Genomic DNA, 16,174 nt, shown 5'->3' with positions numbered 1-16,174 from the left:
CCTAATGTGCTGCTGCTATTCCAAGCTGTCCTTGGAGAAAGCTGCAGCCCAGCAATATACAAAAGGTTTCCCTTTAGCCTTTGTAATTGTCTAGGACAACACAGTCTTACATTTTTAATCATCTATAGCTTTTCAGATACACCAGAGTGCGCCTTCAATAGGACAATAAATGAGAACCAAGATTTCTAAGAGTTTTATGTTTCTTTCTTCTTGTGGTTGATAACATGCTGTTTCTGCCTTGTACTGGATAGAGATATGGAGCAGATAGCATAAATAGGGGAAAATAAGAAGGATATTCATGAGAGGGCAAGATTCATCTGAGAGTGAAAATAATTTCCTCAAACCAGGAAGCCTCTTTCTTTAAAAAAAAAAAAGAAAAGAAAAGAAAAGAAAGAGGGTATCCATTCATTTTAAGTGCTGAGATAAGACAATTTAGAATGATTTTCACCTTGGCACAAAAATCTTCAGCAGAAACAGCACTCTTAGAAGAGAACTGAATGGCAATTCTTAGTAGGGACAGAAAGGAGCAGAGATACATACAAAAAAATGTAACCCTTCCAACCCCCAAAATTCTCTAGAATTATAAATCGGATTATGAATATGACCCCCCGCCTTGGGGGAGATACAGCATTAGTAATGTCATGTTACTTTAAAAGAAAGCTCTTGGTTCAGCTTTTCTGCATAAGTAATGAAGTAAATACTTTTCCCACAAGTAAAGAAGTATCTCAGTGGTCACCAAACCTGACTGGCAACTACAATCAGTTTGAACCTTCCCTAGACATCCTGACTCAACAGTTCTGAGGTGAGGTATGGAACTCTACTTCTCACAATCTCCTTAGATTATTCTGATGCTTTGTCAGGCTTAGAACCCGCAGGAGAATTCAAGTTAAGGGAAAGTTTTTAAAATACCCTTGTATTTTTTAGCGCTATTGAATATACTAAACATGTCTCAATTTCCAAATATGTCACTAGATTTCATTCATTGCAAGGCCTTATGTGCCATTGACCTTTAGAGGTCATACAGCATTTTGTTGAGCTGAGAAAAATGTTGACCCCTACTCTAGAAAAACACACATGCCTAGAAAGGTAAAAACTTTACACGCAATTTTAGGGTGTCTATAGATTGCTTAAATCCATCTTGGGAGAAGAACGCCTGTTTGAATGCTTGCACTTGTGGTTTGTGAGAGTTAATAGTTCAGTAACTCCCCCTCAAGTTATAGCACTTAATGATAGCCTGTGTGTTTCTTGAAAGAAAGATGCTACACGTAAGGGACCAGGTTTAGGAAACAACGAGGAAAGCCACAGGCTTTTTTGCACACACTACAAGAGCCTCTTAAGTGGTCTCTCTGCCTCCAGTCTTTTCCCCTTCAATCCATTCTCCACAGGTCAGCCCAGAGGAATAGTTCCAAAGTGAGCCTGACTATAAGCTGCCCATGTATAAAACACTTCAAGGGCATCCTTTTGCCCTAGGGTACCACCCTAGGTTACTTGCTGTAATAGTGAAGGGTGAGGTACCACCTTCAATTGTTCTCATTGCCTTGCCCTTCAGCATCACTAGATGCTTGCTATTTATTTATTTATAAATGTTTCATTTTTTAAAACATCTTTATTGGAGTATAATTGCTGTACAGTGTTGTGTTAGTTTCTGCTGTATAACAAAGTGAATCAGCTATATGCATACGTATATCCACATATCCCCTCCCTCCTGTGTCTCTCTCCCACCCTCCCTATCCCACCCCTCTAGGTGGTCGAAAAGCACCAAGCTGATCTCCCTGTGCCATGCAGCTGCTTCCCACTAGCTATCTATTTTACATTTGGTAGTGCATATACGTCCATGCCACTCTCTCACTTTGTCCCAGCTTACCCTTCACCCTCCCCGTGTCCTCAAGTCCATTCTCTACATCTGCATCTTTATTCCTGTCCTGCCCCTATGTTTTTCAGAACCACTTTTTTATTCCATATATATGTGTTAGCATATGGTATTTTTCTCTTTCTGACTCTGTATGACAGACTCTAGGTCCATCCACCTCACTACAAATAACTCAATTTCACTTCTTTTTATGGCTGAGAAATATTCCATTTATATATGTGCCACATCTTCTTTATACACTCATCTGTTGATGGACACTTAGGTTGCTTCCATGTCCTGGCTATTGTAAATAGAGCTGCAATGAACATTGTGGTACATGACTCTTTTTGAATTATGGTTTTCTCAGGGTATATGCCCAGTAGTGGGATTGCTGGGTCATATGGTAGTTCTATTTTTAGTTTTTTAAGGAAACTCCATACTGTTCTCCATAGTGGCTGTATCAATGTACATTCCCACCAACAGTGCAAGAGGGTTCCCTTTTCTCCACACCCTCTCCAGCATTTACTGTTTGTAGATTTTTTTGATGATGGCCATTCTGACTGGTGTGAGGTGATACATTATTGTAGTTTTGATTTGCATTTCTCTAATGATTAGTGTTGCTGAGCAACTTTTCCTGTGTTTGTTGACAATCTTTATATCTTCTTTGGAGAAATGTCTATTTAGGTCTTCTTCCCATTTTTGGATTGGGTTGTTTGTTTTTTTGATATTGAGCTGCATGAGCTGCTTGTAAATTTCAGAGATTAATCCTTTGTCAGTTGCTTCATTTGCAAACATTTTCTCCCATTCTGAGGGTTGTCTTTTCCTCTTGTCTATGGTTTCCTTTGCTGTGCAAAAGCTTTTAAGTTTCATTAGGTCCCATTTGTTTATTTTTATTTCCATTTCTCTAGGAGGTGGGTCAAAAAGGATCTTGCTATGATTTATGTCATAGAATGTTCCACCTATGTTTTCCTCTAAGAGTTTTATAGTGTCTGGCCTTACATTTAGGTCTTTAATCCATTTTGAGTTTATTTTAGTGTATGGCATTAGGAAGTGTTCTAATTTCATTCTTTTACATGTAGCTGTACAGTTTTCCCAGAACCACTTATTGAAGAGGCTGTCTTTTCTCCATTGCATATTCTTGCCTCCTTTATCAAAAATAAGGTGACCATATGTGCGTGGGCTTATCTCTGGGCTTTCTATCCTGTTCCATTGATCTATATTTCTGTTTTTGTGCCAGTACCATACTGTCTTGATTACTGTAGCTCTGTAGTATAGTCTGAACTCAGGAAGTCTGATTCCTCCAGCTCCATTTTTCTTTCTCAAGATTGCTTTGGCTATTCGGGGTCTTCTGTGTTTCCATACAAATTGTGAAATTTTTTGTTCTAGTTCTGTGAAAAATGCCAGTGGTAGTTTGATAGGGATTGCATTGAATCTGTAGATTGCTTTGGCTAGTAGAGTCATTTTCACAATGTTGATTCTTCCAATCCAAGAACATGGTATACCTCTCCATCTGTTTGTATCATCTTTAATTTCTTTCATCAGTGTCTTATAATTTTCTGCATACAGGTCTTTTGTCTCCTTAGTAGGTTTATTCCTAGGTATTTTATTCTTTTTGTTGCAATGGTAAATGGGAGTGTTTCCTTAATTTCTCTTTCAGATTTTTCATCATTAGTGTACAGGAATGCAAGAGATTTCTGTGCATTAATTTTGTATCCTGCAACTTTACCAAATTCATTGATTAGCTCTAGTAGTTTTCTGGTAGCATCTTTAGGAATCTCTAGGTATAGTATCATGTCATATGCAAACAGTGACAGCTTTACTTCTTCTTTTCTGATTTGGATTCTTTTTATTTCTTTTTCTTCTCTGATTGTTGTGGCTAAAACTTCCAAAACTATGTTGAATAATAGTGGTGAGAGTGGGCAACCTTGTCTTGTTCCTGATCTTAGTGGAAACGCTTTCAGTTTTTCACCATTGAGGACAATGTTGGCTGTTTGTCATATATGGCCTTTATTATGTTGAGGTAAGTTCCCTCTATGCCTACTTTCTGGAGGGTTTTTATCATAAATGGGTGTTGAATTTTGTCAAAAGCTTTTTCTGCATCTATTGAGATGGTCATATGGTTTTTCTCCTTCAATTTATTAACATGATGTATCACATTGATTGGCATATATTGAAGAATCCTTGCATTCCTGGGACAAACCCCACTTGATCATGGTGTATCATCCTTTTTAATGTGCCATTGGATTCTGTTTGCTAGTATTTTGTTGAGGATTTTTGCATCTATGTTCATCAGAGCATCACTAGAGGCTTTTTAACATACTGATGCATTGGATACCACCCCTCAACCAGTTACTTTAAAATCTCTGAGGGAAAAGAGGAGAGAATCAAAAGGGGTGGGGTTCTAGCATTAAAAAAGAGAAGGGAAGCGGATGAAAGAGGAGGGGAGGAAAACAACTCCTGAGGAGATTCAGTTGTACAGTGAGTCAGGACTGAACTGCTCCCAGTCCAGGACCCACCGTGCTACATCTGCCCTCTAGGCTTTCTATGTGTTCTTCCTTCTGCTTACAACAGTTTTCTCTTTGTTTCTTTACTAAGCTAACCCTACCCTTCCTTATTTCTGAAATCAAAATTCCCGGGGCTGGATTTCTTTTCCCTAATATGTGCCCTCAGCAGCTCATCTCTATCTACTACATTCTAAGCAGTTTAAAAGTAGTAGGGAGGTTTGGTGTTTGGGTTTGTTTTGTTTTATTTGTTTCCAGTTCTAGAACCAGAGCCTAGTACTAAATCTAACACACAACATAGCCACTTTTAAGTATTTGATGAATTAGAAAAAATTCAGGATCCACATATTAGTATATTCAGATTGCAGCACAGTTTAATGGTTCTTTACTTGGAAGGGCATGTGATACCTCAGCATGGGTACTTGATGGTGTAGAAGAGAATTTTTCTGTTTGCTCTGATCTCTCTTAGAAGATAGTAGCCAGAAAGGGAGATTAAACAAATCTCAGTTTGTTGTTCAAGCTCTTCCTTTTTAAAATTATCCTTCTAAGACTTCTTCCTGGCATCTAAAGGAAGTTGGAAATACTGTAGTTTATCATCCAATAAATATTATTTATTTAAGTGACTGAATGAGTCAACAAGTTTCAGTTTGTGAAACTTGGGTCTACAGGCCTATAGCTTATGAACCTTCAATGTGTGTTAAAAGCATATCTCTCAAGTACATTTGGTCTGAAGTTTCTCTACGAAGACAACTTGATACTTGTTATGGTAGGTAATTTTGTACTAACAGTATCACTTTGGACATTTTTCTTAGAATAGACAATAATAGAGAACATTTTTTGAGCCCTTTCTATATGTCACATACTTTTCCAAGGACTTCAGATGTATTAACTGATTCTTTTTTTTAATGAAGTATAATTGATTTACAAAATTGTGTTAGTTTCAGGTGTACAGCATAGTGAGTCTTTTTTTTTTTCAGGTTATAATCCATTATAGGTTATTACAAGATACTGGGTAAAATTCCCTGTGCTATACAACTCATTCTTTACAACCTTAAAAAGAAGCTTCCATTATGATCCCCATTTTACAGATGAGGAAACTTAAGCACAAAGAGGTTGTTTAACTTCCCTAGAATTAAATAGCTATTAAATAGAAGAGTCAGAAGTCAAATTCTAGCATCCTGGCTCCAGAGCCCATATTTTTAGCCACTTCACTAGACTACCATTTAAAAGACAGCAGCAAGACTACAACACTGTTTATTTTATGAAATGTGTATTCAATCAGAATCCATACCTGCAATTGGATTTCAAATTTTTAAGGAGGAAACTAAACTTTCCTCCTCTGTGGCCTGGTTAAATAGAGAGTTGGCTAAGTTTTTTTCTAGAGAGAATTTATCAATATGCATCTTTTCATAGGCTTTAAAATCTATAATAAAAGCCCATGTTTCTATGGCCTTATTATTTTTAGGTCAGGGAATACTTTTTGTCATTCATTAGAAAATGTTTCTGTTCCTTCCCAAATAGAGAGACAGCAAGAAAAAGAAAGAAGTTAAAAAAAAAAGAAAGAATGGAATCTATAAAATTTTGAGAACAGAGATCTAAACATAATGACCCCCTAATTTTTTAAATTATAACTTTAATGTTATAATATTTTTGAGACCCTATGTACCAGTTAATGTGCTAGGTGCTGGTAATCTTGAACACACTTGATCAGGTCACTTGCTAATTAATAAGTAAAGATATATCACAGAGATAATTTCAGATAGTGATAAGTGCTATGAAGAAAATAAAACAAGGTGTTTTGGTAGAGAGTGAGTAGATGGTGGGGTTATTTTCATTAATAATAAGTTACCCCAAAAAATGTAGGATGTAAAATTAATCATTTGGAGCTGAGATTAGTTAAGGGTTTTGGTTACAAAAGAAAGCATATTTCACTCTCTGAGTTGTCTTTAAGTTTTACCTGAAACTAACTTTCCATCAAACTTTAAAATTCTCTTTTTGGCTTTTCATATTTTGTACCTGTAATGTAAAAATGTCAATCAGTCTATTTTTTTCCCTTCCAAATGATGTCAGACCTGCAATTTGGGGAAATTTTATCTCTGTGATGTTTTCTATCAGTCGGTGAATTTTTCATGGAAATGTTTCTGAATAGTGGTATTCCCAACCTCATCAATTTAACTGAAAGACTAAGAATAATTAATTGGAAGTAAAATAAGGGAATGGTTATTTTTGTGTAGATATTGCTTAATTTTACTTATAAGTCTGAACTAATTCTTGAATATCACTATAATCCTATCAGAAAATAAAAAATGAAGATGAAACTAGTGATGTTTTAATAACTCACAAATTTACAGCTTGAATGATTAAAATATGGAAAAGTAGGGCTTCCCTGGTGGCGCAGTGGTTGAGAGTTCGCATGCTGATGCAGGGGACGCGGATTCGTGCCCCGGTCCAGAAGGATCCCGTGTGCCACGGAGCGGCTGGGCCCCTGAGCCATGGCCGCTGGGCCTGCGCGTCCGGAGCCTGTGCTCCGCAACGGGAGAGGCCACAACAGTGAGAGGCCCACGTAATGCAAAAAAAAAAAAAGGAAGAGTAAATTTGCACATTTCCATAGTTCAATTAAAAGTTTTAAACTATTTATTACACAGTTTAAACTTGAAAAACTGAAAATAAGTCCACTGTGATTTTTCTTATCTGCAGTTGTTTTCTATCACTATTTCCTCAAACCATGTTTCAAATCAAAACTACACCTTGGTTAAACATTTGCCACTTGAGTCACTGCTTAAAATAGAATTTCTTTCTTGGGTTGTCTATTATTCATTCTGAATGGGATTAGGCATTTTGGCTACATACAAACCCAAAGCTTTCACGTTGGTCCCTTTTGAAAGATGTAGTATTATACACACTCCTTGTCTTTAAAATAATAATGGCCAAAACAGAAACAACAGCCTTCACCATGCCACATCAGGAATTGTTCTCTACAGTTCAGTAATTACAGTATGTATTTTGTGAGACAGCCCTTGAAAATGGCTCAGAATGCTTCCATTTTTCCTTTGGACTGCAATATATTGTTGGTAATAAAATCTATGAGTTCTGCCAAACACAAAATTGCAAATTGGGACTGTACAGGGACTGCCAATCCAATCTGTCACTGTTTATAGTTACCATCGTTAGTTTTAGGCTACAACTAAGGCTGAGACTCTGTATTAGGCTTCTGACAGGCTGAATACATATTTGCTTGGTAATTACACTGAAGGATGTAGAGCAGTCATGTGGTATTTTTACTGAACGTGTATTGCTGATAAATGGAGATGACTGAAATTGTGTAACATCTGACATACCCAAGGTCTACATAACAGCACCTTTACAAGGTTTCTCTTTTGGAGATTAACTAGTATTACTTACTGAGAATTCAAGGTTGTAAAGTATAACAACAAAAATTAACATTTATCCAGTAATTTGCAATTTAGAGTGTTTTCCTTCCCACCTAATCATTGGACTCTCACATTAATACTTTGAGATAGGCACAAATAATTCAGTGCCCAGTCAGGAAAGCCATGACTTGGATCCATGAACATGGACTTCAAGTTAGAATATGCCAAGGCCAACGTGTTTACCTCAGTGTTCAAAGTTCAGAAGTGTATATTACCTTAAGGCCTTTCTAGAAGTGAAAATCAATAAAGTTAAGTCTAGAGACCAATGCTGACCTAAAACAAATAGATTGTCAGTTATTCTCCAGCAAAACTGGGTTCATGTGGGATCAACAAAGAATTATATTTCAGGGTCTGCAATCATGGTGAGCCACGTGCAAGTCCTTGCAAGTCAAGGGAAGAACTCTTTTCATAGAGAGGAAAAAGAAGTTGGGAGGGCTATTGTAAACAAAGAGGCCATGGGTTTTCATTGGCTAAGTCCTTGCCAGGAAAGAGGAGACTTTCTTCTTCCAGTTGAGCTCTGCTATTGCTACATAAGAGCTCCCCCTTCTGGTCATTCCACTCTTTATCTGAGATTGCTATTCATTAATTTTCTACACCAATGTGTTATATGCCGGCAAGGAGCTCTGAATAGTAGGTTTTAAAGTTTGGCTTATCATCTATTTAAAAAAGAAAGAAAAAGAGAGAGGGGGAATGGAAGGAGGGGAGAAAGAGAGAGGGAGGGAGGGAGGGAAGGAGAGAGGGAGAAAGGAAGAAAGAAAGAAAAAGGAAAATTAAGAAAGAACACTTTATTGCCTGTGTAACGTTAAATTGTTCCACGCACTGAGCATTTCACGTTCTAAAGGGCATGATCTTATTTTCAAGACTTCTACTGAGTTCTCAGTAGGGTTTCTAACCCCTCCCTGACTCTAAACTGTCTGTGCTCCAGTTTTTCCACCTATAAAACTATACATGCACACATACACACACACGTGCAATACACTTCAATATTATTATAAGGATCAGCTGAGACAAGCCATTAAAAGGGGGACCTCTTTCCGTCTTTTTGTTTTCCTTTTTGATGTGTGCATTTTAAGACTATCCAAACTGAAATAGATCTGTGCACTGTTTCAGTAACAGGGACCTGATTACAGAATTACACTGAATTTGGAAAAACAGATTTTGACACTGCTCTGTCCAAGACCATTATCCTCCTGCTGCATGTCTCCCAGACCAGCAAGAGTTCTCCACATCAGGGGCCAACTGGATGAATGCCAAATACTCTACAAAGTAATCCTGCCCCAGCTTTTCTGTTTTAAATAGGACCTATAAGTGTCTGTGAATTAAAAATTACTATTCGGAGGCCTAAGTATAGTTTCTGTTTTTATAAAAGGTAAATCAAATTCCACATCAGAAACTTAGCTAGGTTGGTTGTTTTCAAAGTATGATGATTAAGGGACTACATATCTTATGATCTGAATTCCTTGAGTAAATGGTATTAGCTTTGGATAAGGCAACAATATCCATTATCTTGAAAACTTTTCTGTTACTAATCTGTTCAATATTAGTTAGTCTGTTCGTATTGACTTCAGCATTCTCTAGTTAATTTAACCTGAAAACAGAGTAACATTTGCAGTTACAAAAATAATAATTTAGCTAACATTCTGTGTGCTTGCTAAGTGCTAGGCACTGTCCTAAGCAATTCACATGAATTAACTCATTTATTCTCACAACCATCCTGTTACACCTTCTTACAGGCAATAAAACTGAGGTTTAGAGCAATTAAGCAACTGTCCTGAAGCCTTACTTCTATATGTGACTTTCTGGAATTAATTCAGCATTAAAAATATAAAGCTGTTACCTCTGTATATTTTTTTGTCAAGAAAACAGTTACCATTCTGGTTCTTAACCAAAATTAAAGATAATAATTTTGTTCACAAATTGTTTATAAAGTCATAGTAGTGGATTAATCCTTTTAGAGCCTCTCTTATGGCTCCGTTTACACAATTGTGTTTAAATATGTTTAGATAATCAAATCCACCGTATTGGGAGGGGGCCTCTAGGGCATCAGAACCTTTATACGAAATGAACTTGTAAGTTAAAGTTGGTGAAGAGATATAAAGAAATTTCAGTAGTAATAATAGTGTTGCTCCTGTTCTCTTTCCTGGTTTTACCTCATACTTTCTTTGTAAGAAAAAGAGCAGTCTTGTAATATGTAAACTGACTTTACTTTAGAGATGAGGCCTTTCACTACCCTAGGGAGTTGGTGTTAATATGCATTTAAGGGTTTCCCTGGTGGCGCAGTGGATAAGAATCTGCCTGCCAAGCAGGGGACATGGGTTCGAGCCCTGGTCCGGGAAGATCCCACATGCCGCGGAGCAACTAAGCGTGTGTGCCACAACTACTGAGCCTGTGCTCTAGAGTCTGTGAGCCACAACTACTGAAGCCCACAGGCCTAGAGCCCGTGCTCCTCAACAAGAGAAGCCACTGCAATAAGAAGCCCACTCACCGCAACGAAGAGTAGCCCCCGCTCACCACAACTAGAGAAAGTCCACGTGCAGCAACAAAGACCCAACACAGCCAAAAATAAATAAATAAAATATAAAATATAAAATATGCATTTAATAGTTTACAATGAATTGTGTTTTGAACTACTGCTTTTATTTTTCCGAAGAGGGTATCCAAGGATTGTTTGTCCATATCCACTTTGCCCAGAGGACAAAACCATAACCACAGCATTCATTCAATGCAGTGGTCCATTGAAACAGATCTCCCCGGCTGGTCATAATACCAAATCTCTTACACAGATGGATGTGGTTAGGCTGAGAAATTGAACAGGGGCTGATGATTCCACAGTAAAGATCTCTCGTCCTTCAGGGGTTTCTTGTATTTGAGTCTCACTTTAAGGCCAGGATGATTTACAGGTGGAAACAAGACCAATATTCTGGTTTTCAGTCTCAGCTTTACCATGGAGAAAGGCTTTGAAAGGCAATGTAACAACCATCTCTACTGCAGTTAACATTAGAGAAACTTTCAGATGAGGTAAAAAGCTACACCAGTTTCTAAGAGTGCCTTCCCCTGCCTTATCTAATTTTATTTTCTTGTCTATAAATTAGGAATGCTTCTAATTTACCATAGTGGTGGCCTGAAAATGGTCAAATGGCTGCAAAGTGAAGCTGCTAGTGCTACCATATGTTTTTTATGATGACTACTGTCAAGATTTCAACGTTGTTTTCAAAGTAAGCTCATTCATACTGATAATTTTCATATATCCCTTAAGGGAGCATACTGTGCTTCTAGAAAACTCACCTATGGTCCCTCTAGGGCAGTAGTTCTCAAACTTTTGCATGCATCAAAATCACCTGGAGGGCTTATTAAAATACTGATTGCTGGGCAGCATCTCTAGAGTTTTGATTCAGTAGATCTAGAGTGGGGCCCAGTAATTTGTCTGTCTAGCAAGTTCTCAGATGATGCTCATGCTACTGGTCCAAAGACACTTTGGAACCACTGATCTAGGAAATGCTAGAGATATATTTGTTGGGGTTATTATGACCATCCAGTGAGGTCCATTTCAAAGGGCCACAGCATTGAATGAATGCCATGAATATGGTTTTGTCCTCTGGGTAAAGTGGATATGGACAAACAATCCTTGGATACACTCTTCGGAAAAATAAAAGTACTAGTTCAAAACATTTGTTGTAAACTATTAAATGCATCTTAATACCAAGTCCCTAGGGTAATGAAATAAAGATCATAGAATGTAGGTGGGGTGGAGGTGGCAGATGGAGAGGAATATTTGTAGGTTTAAGACTGTTTTAAATGTCAGCTCTTCAGTATTTTTTAACCAATCCCAGAAGACCATGCAGCTGAAAGGAAAGACAACTGACAGTGAGGAGATACAATTCTAACATGAGCTGAGGTAAACAAGGATGCATTTCTTTATCTCTCTCTAGTGGGAAATATTCCATAGATCATAAGAATTATAGATTAGTGCTATCATCCAATTTTCAAAAACAATCTGAATCTGTACAATTGTTCCATTTTTCTCAAGCTGAAAAGAGAAAGTTATTTTCTGCTCAATTTTTCCTTGTAAAAATGTTCTTGTATAAAAGTTTGAAAAAATGAAGTGTTATCCCAATTCTTCTTAATGTATAGGTGCTTCTTAAGGGTATAGTTTCACAAGATTCACAAAATTTTCAAGTGTCATCAAATTTCATATTTTTTCATAAACCGCCTTTGTAATAATACCTAGAATCAACATCTCTGAAAAGTTAAAAGCTACTCCTATATTTTTATATCACTTATTCTCAAAATACCTCTGGGAGGATGCAGGCAAGGTATTATTAAACCCATTCTACAGGCAGGACAACTGAGGTCCAGACTGCTTGCATCACCTAGCAAGCTAGTGGGCCAGAGTCTGTTATACACTTCTTTTGGAATTTTAACAACCTTCCTTCATTTTAAAGCCACATGTTATGTACTATTAGAATAAAAAGTGTTCTAGTTTTTAATCAAAGCTTTGTAAAATGCCAGGTTATTTAATCCTAACTGATCTTGGTGAACTTTTTTTCTTACTATTAGCACATTCTTATTAAACTCTTTTCTCTGTTTTAACAAACTTACATATACCATTCTCATTTTTATAATGATATTATTTTGACTTTTTCTTCTTATAAAACTAATTGTGACAATTTTAGAAAATATTTAAAATAAAAATATTACAAATAAAAATAACCTATCAACCTATTACCCAGAGACGTCTACCAATGCCACTCTGTGAACATCCATCCATTTATTTTTTTATAAAATCCTTTAAGACGGAAAAGGATTTTTAATATTTTTATATTAAAAATATATGCTGAAATTCTATGTTATGAATACTTCTTAACGACCTTTCTTCTGATAAATGTTACTGAAGTACAGCAGACATGCAGAAAAGTAAACAAACATCAGTGTACAGTTTGATGAACATTCACAAAGTGAACACCCCCATGTATCAGTCTGAGACCAAGAAAAGAACACGAACAGAACTCCAGAGGCACTCCGCGCATGCTCTGTGCCCATCTCCAGTCATGAGGCACTCCCAAAGTTATCCATTAGTGATTTTTGCCTCATTTTCACTAGATATAAATGACATATAGTATATACTCTTTTGTGTCAGGCTTCCTTTGTTCACCTTTGTGTTTATCAGATACATTCACGCACAAACTCTTCTTAGTGGCTGCACAGTATACTATTTAATGGATTACTATGATTGACTTCAGCATGAAAGCTCTTCTATGGGACATTTAAGACACTGTGAATTTCTCACCGTCATAAACAATGTTGCTATGAGCATCCTTATTGATTTGTTCACATTCTTATACAGTCTGTAGGATAAGTTCCTAGAAATGGAAATGCTGGTTTTAAAGATATCCATGATGTTAAGACTTTGGATGACTATTTCCAGCTTGTCCTTTAGAGTAGTGAAAACATATTTCCACCAGTAGCATGGGAGAGCGCCTGTTTTCCAATATCTTCTCCATCAGTTCATGTTACAATTTTCTTTAACCCTTAAAGTTCTGATGGTTTCTGATCTCGGTGTTTTAGCGCTATTAATAGCAATATTTCTCAATTCAAATCTTGAATTATTTCAGAGAGACAAGGACCAGTTTTTCTTTTTAAAGCTAAGTTACCTTTATATAATATGGTATCTGTATGCACCAGATGTTTTGTTTAATGTATTACTCTGCAGTTACTAACGCTTCTTAAATGCTAACAGACATCATGATATAGGATTTCTTGAATGTGTACAGCCTGACCTAGCTAGATATCTCACTTCTCAAAAATGTATTGTTCCAGGGTGTGAAAGAAAGTACAAATACTGTGTTCTTTATGTCTGTATTTTATTTTATTTTATTTTATTTATTTTTTTTTTTTTTGCTGTACGCGGGCCTCTCACTGCTGTGGCCTCTCCCGTTGCGGAGCACAGGCTCCGGACACACAGGCTCCGCGGCCATGGCTCGCGGGCCCAGCCGCTCCGCGGCACGTGGGATCTTCCGGGATCGGGGCGCGAACCCGTGTCCCCTGCATCGGCAGGCGGACTCTCAACCACTGCGCCACCAGGGAAGCCCATATGTCTGTATTTTAATCGCTTTCTATTCCCTTAAATATAGAGATTTACTAGTCTAAGTAATAATTACTGTCCCATGTTTTCGTAACTTGAATGTTTCCTTCCCTAGAGTCTTTTTAAAGAACTTTTTTCTTATTCTGAAAATAACATTACTGTGTGAAGATACAGATAAGTCAGAAGAAAACGAAAATCATCTGTATTCCCTCTACCCCATTGCTTGTTTGTTTGCTATGTCTCACTGCAGTCTTTCTGTTGCACATTTATAGAATTATTTTTCACACAAAAATGAATTGTACTGTACACACTGTTTTGTAACCTGCTTTTTCCTCTTAATATATCATAGACAGTTTTCCATCCAATCATTTCTTGATCCAAATAACATCACTCACTCAATTAGTGTGTGATATACTCACATATATTCTCTTCAAAGTGCTTTGTAATCACCAAACTGTAAAGAAGGTGAAAGTTCCTTCTTCTTGTGGAATTATCTGGCAACTACTGTGTTTGGTGTTGAAAGAGTCTTGGCATCCTGGGACCCAGGGAGCCCAGGTGAGAAGGTGTTTATTGATGTGATTCTCAAGGCTCTAGCCCATGCGCCACACCCCAGCTCATTTAACTCCTAGCACCTCTGTCTGACCAAAAGGAAAAGCAGCAATCCACCTTCTTGACTTTCAAGTACATTTCAGTTTCCAGTCATGAATCCTGAATGCAGAGATCTGCAACTTTCTTGGATCTCTGCTAAACAAGCTACGTTTGGGAAGCAGTCAAATGGCAACATTTGTTTCCCAAAGCGTCACTGGTGTTTTAACTTCATTTATAAGCATGCCATGCTTATCAATTAGGAGTGCTGTCTCCACTCATAAAATGTCTAAGCTGATGGTACAATGGTTAGTTAACTAAAAAAATAGGCAATTACTGTATAAAACATACGGTTTTAAATTAAATTAGTTAGGATTTGGAATGGGACCAGTATTTTTCTAATTAAATGTGGGTTTGGGGGGCAGGGAGCTTATTACTGTAGTTCCACAGAAGCATAATTATTTTCAGGAATACTCCTTTCTAGTTAACCTAACAGAAACTAGTGTATATTTTTAGTTGTTTTACTTCGTATACTTGAACAGACAATCCAATGAGAGATACTGACTCCCTGATTTAACTTTTTGCCCAGAAGAAGAGAGGTAACTGTTATAAAACTTGGCTTCAGCCGGGGAAAAAAAAAGAATCTCTCTGAAGATCAACTACGATTTATTTACCAGGCCCAGTCAATGTTCGAGTATCTTAAAGGGTGTTAAGCGTGACAATATGTGTTTGAAAAGTTTGAATACACAAATCATTAGGTCCAGAACTAAACTTGAGATGAAAGGTCACTGCTTTTTTCCACCAAGCCATCTAACCTCTAGTTTAAGCACAAGTATAAAACCATCTGCTTACCAGGAGGCCCAGGAGCTCAAAATCCATTAACGCCATATGTATCAACAGAAGTGTGATTTCGGAGCCTCAACTGTTTTCAATTTCTTTTCTTCATCATTATCTGCCAGAAACTTAGCTGGGATGCTTTCCCTTTCCTTAAAATGCATTGAATTTCAGTTTAATTATGCAAGTCCCTTTCTTATTAAGTAATTACACACATTTTCTCACCTGTGTGTCTATATTTCAGAAGTAACTGCTTCATTTTGTTGAAAATTAACCAAAAAGGGTGAAAAAAGATTTTATTTTCAATTTCCCTTCTTCTTCCCTAGGGGAACTAACACATCTTTCAATACATCACAAGATAAAGATGCTGACTCAGTCTCTTAAATAATCCCTGAAGTCTCCGGCACAGCCCTTAATGAGACAGAGTTTGCTGTACAAGAAGTTGTTTTATTAAGTGGGTGAAAAATAACTTTTCCTCCTCCAAAAGTGCCCTTAGTGAAATAATTTAAGTCTGAAGCCAAGCCCTCCTATACTTATCCCAAAACACAGGGAAGGGCAAACAACACAATTTCAAAATGACAAAATGGCTACTTAGTTGGAAATCATACTTGGGAAATCTCACCCAAAATGAGAGGTTAACTGTGGTCAACATATGAAGGTAAAGTGCTCGCCAACTGGAAAAAAAAAAAAAAAAAGACAAATCAAGCAGATCTTCAGAGAGAAGGAAGAAAAAAAGTGGGAAAACTTCTTATACAGTTCATAATGATTGTGCCTTATTTATGTGGATGGAGGTTTTGTCCAGATAATCTTTTGCATTTGTGGCTTATAAAACATAAGCATTTTTATATCAATTACCTCATTCAATCCTCACAACAACCTTAAGAATAAGGCA

Source organism: Mesoplodon bidens, assembly GCF_964165515.1.
Source record: "Mesoplodon bidens genome assembly, chromosome: 5".
Classification (NCBI taxonomy): domain Eukaryota; kingdom Metazoa; phylum Chordata; class Mammalia; order Artiodactyla; family Ziphiidae; genus Mesoplodon; species Mesoplodon bidens.
The sequence above is the reverse complement of the archived record's forward strand: the minus strand, read 5'-3'. Positions refer to the sequence as shown.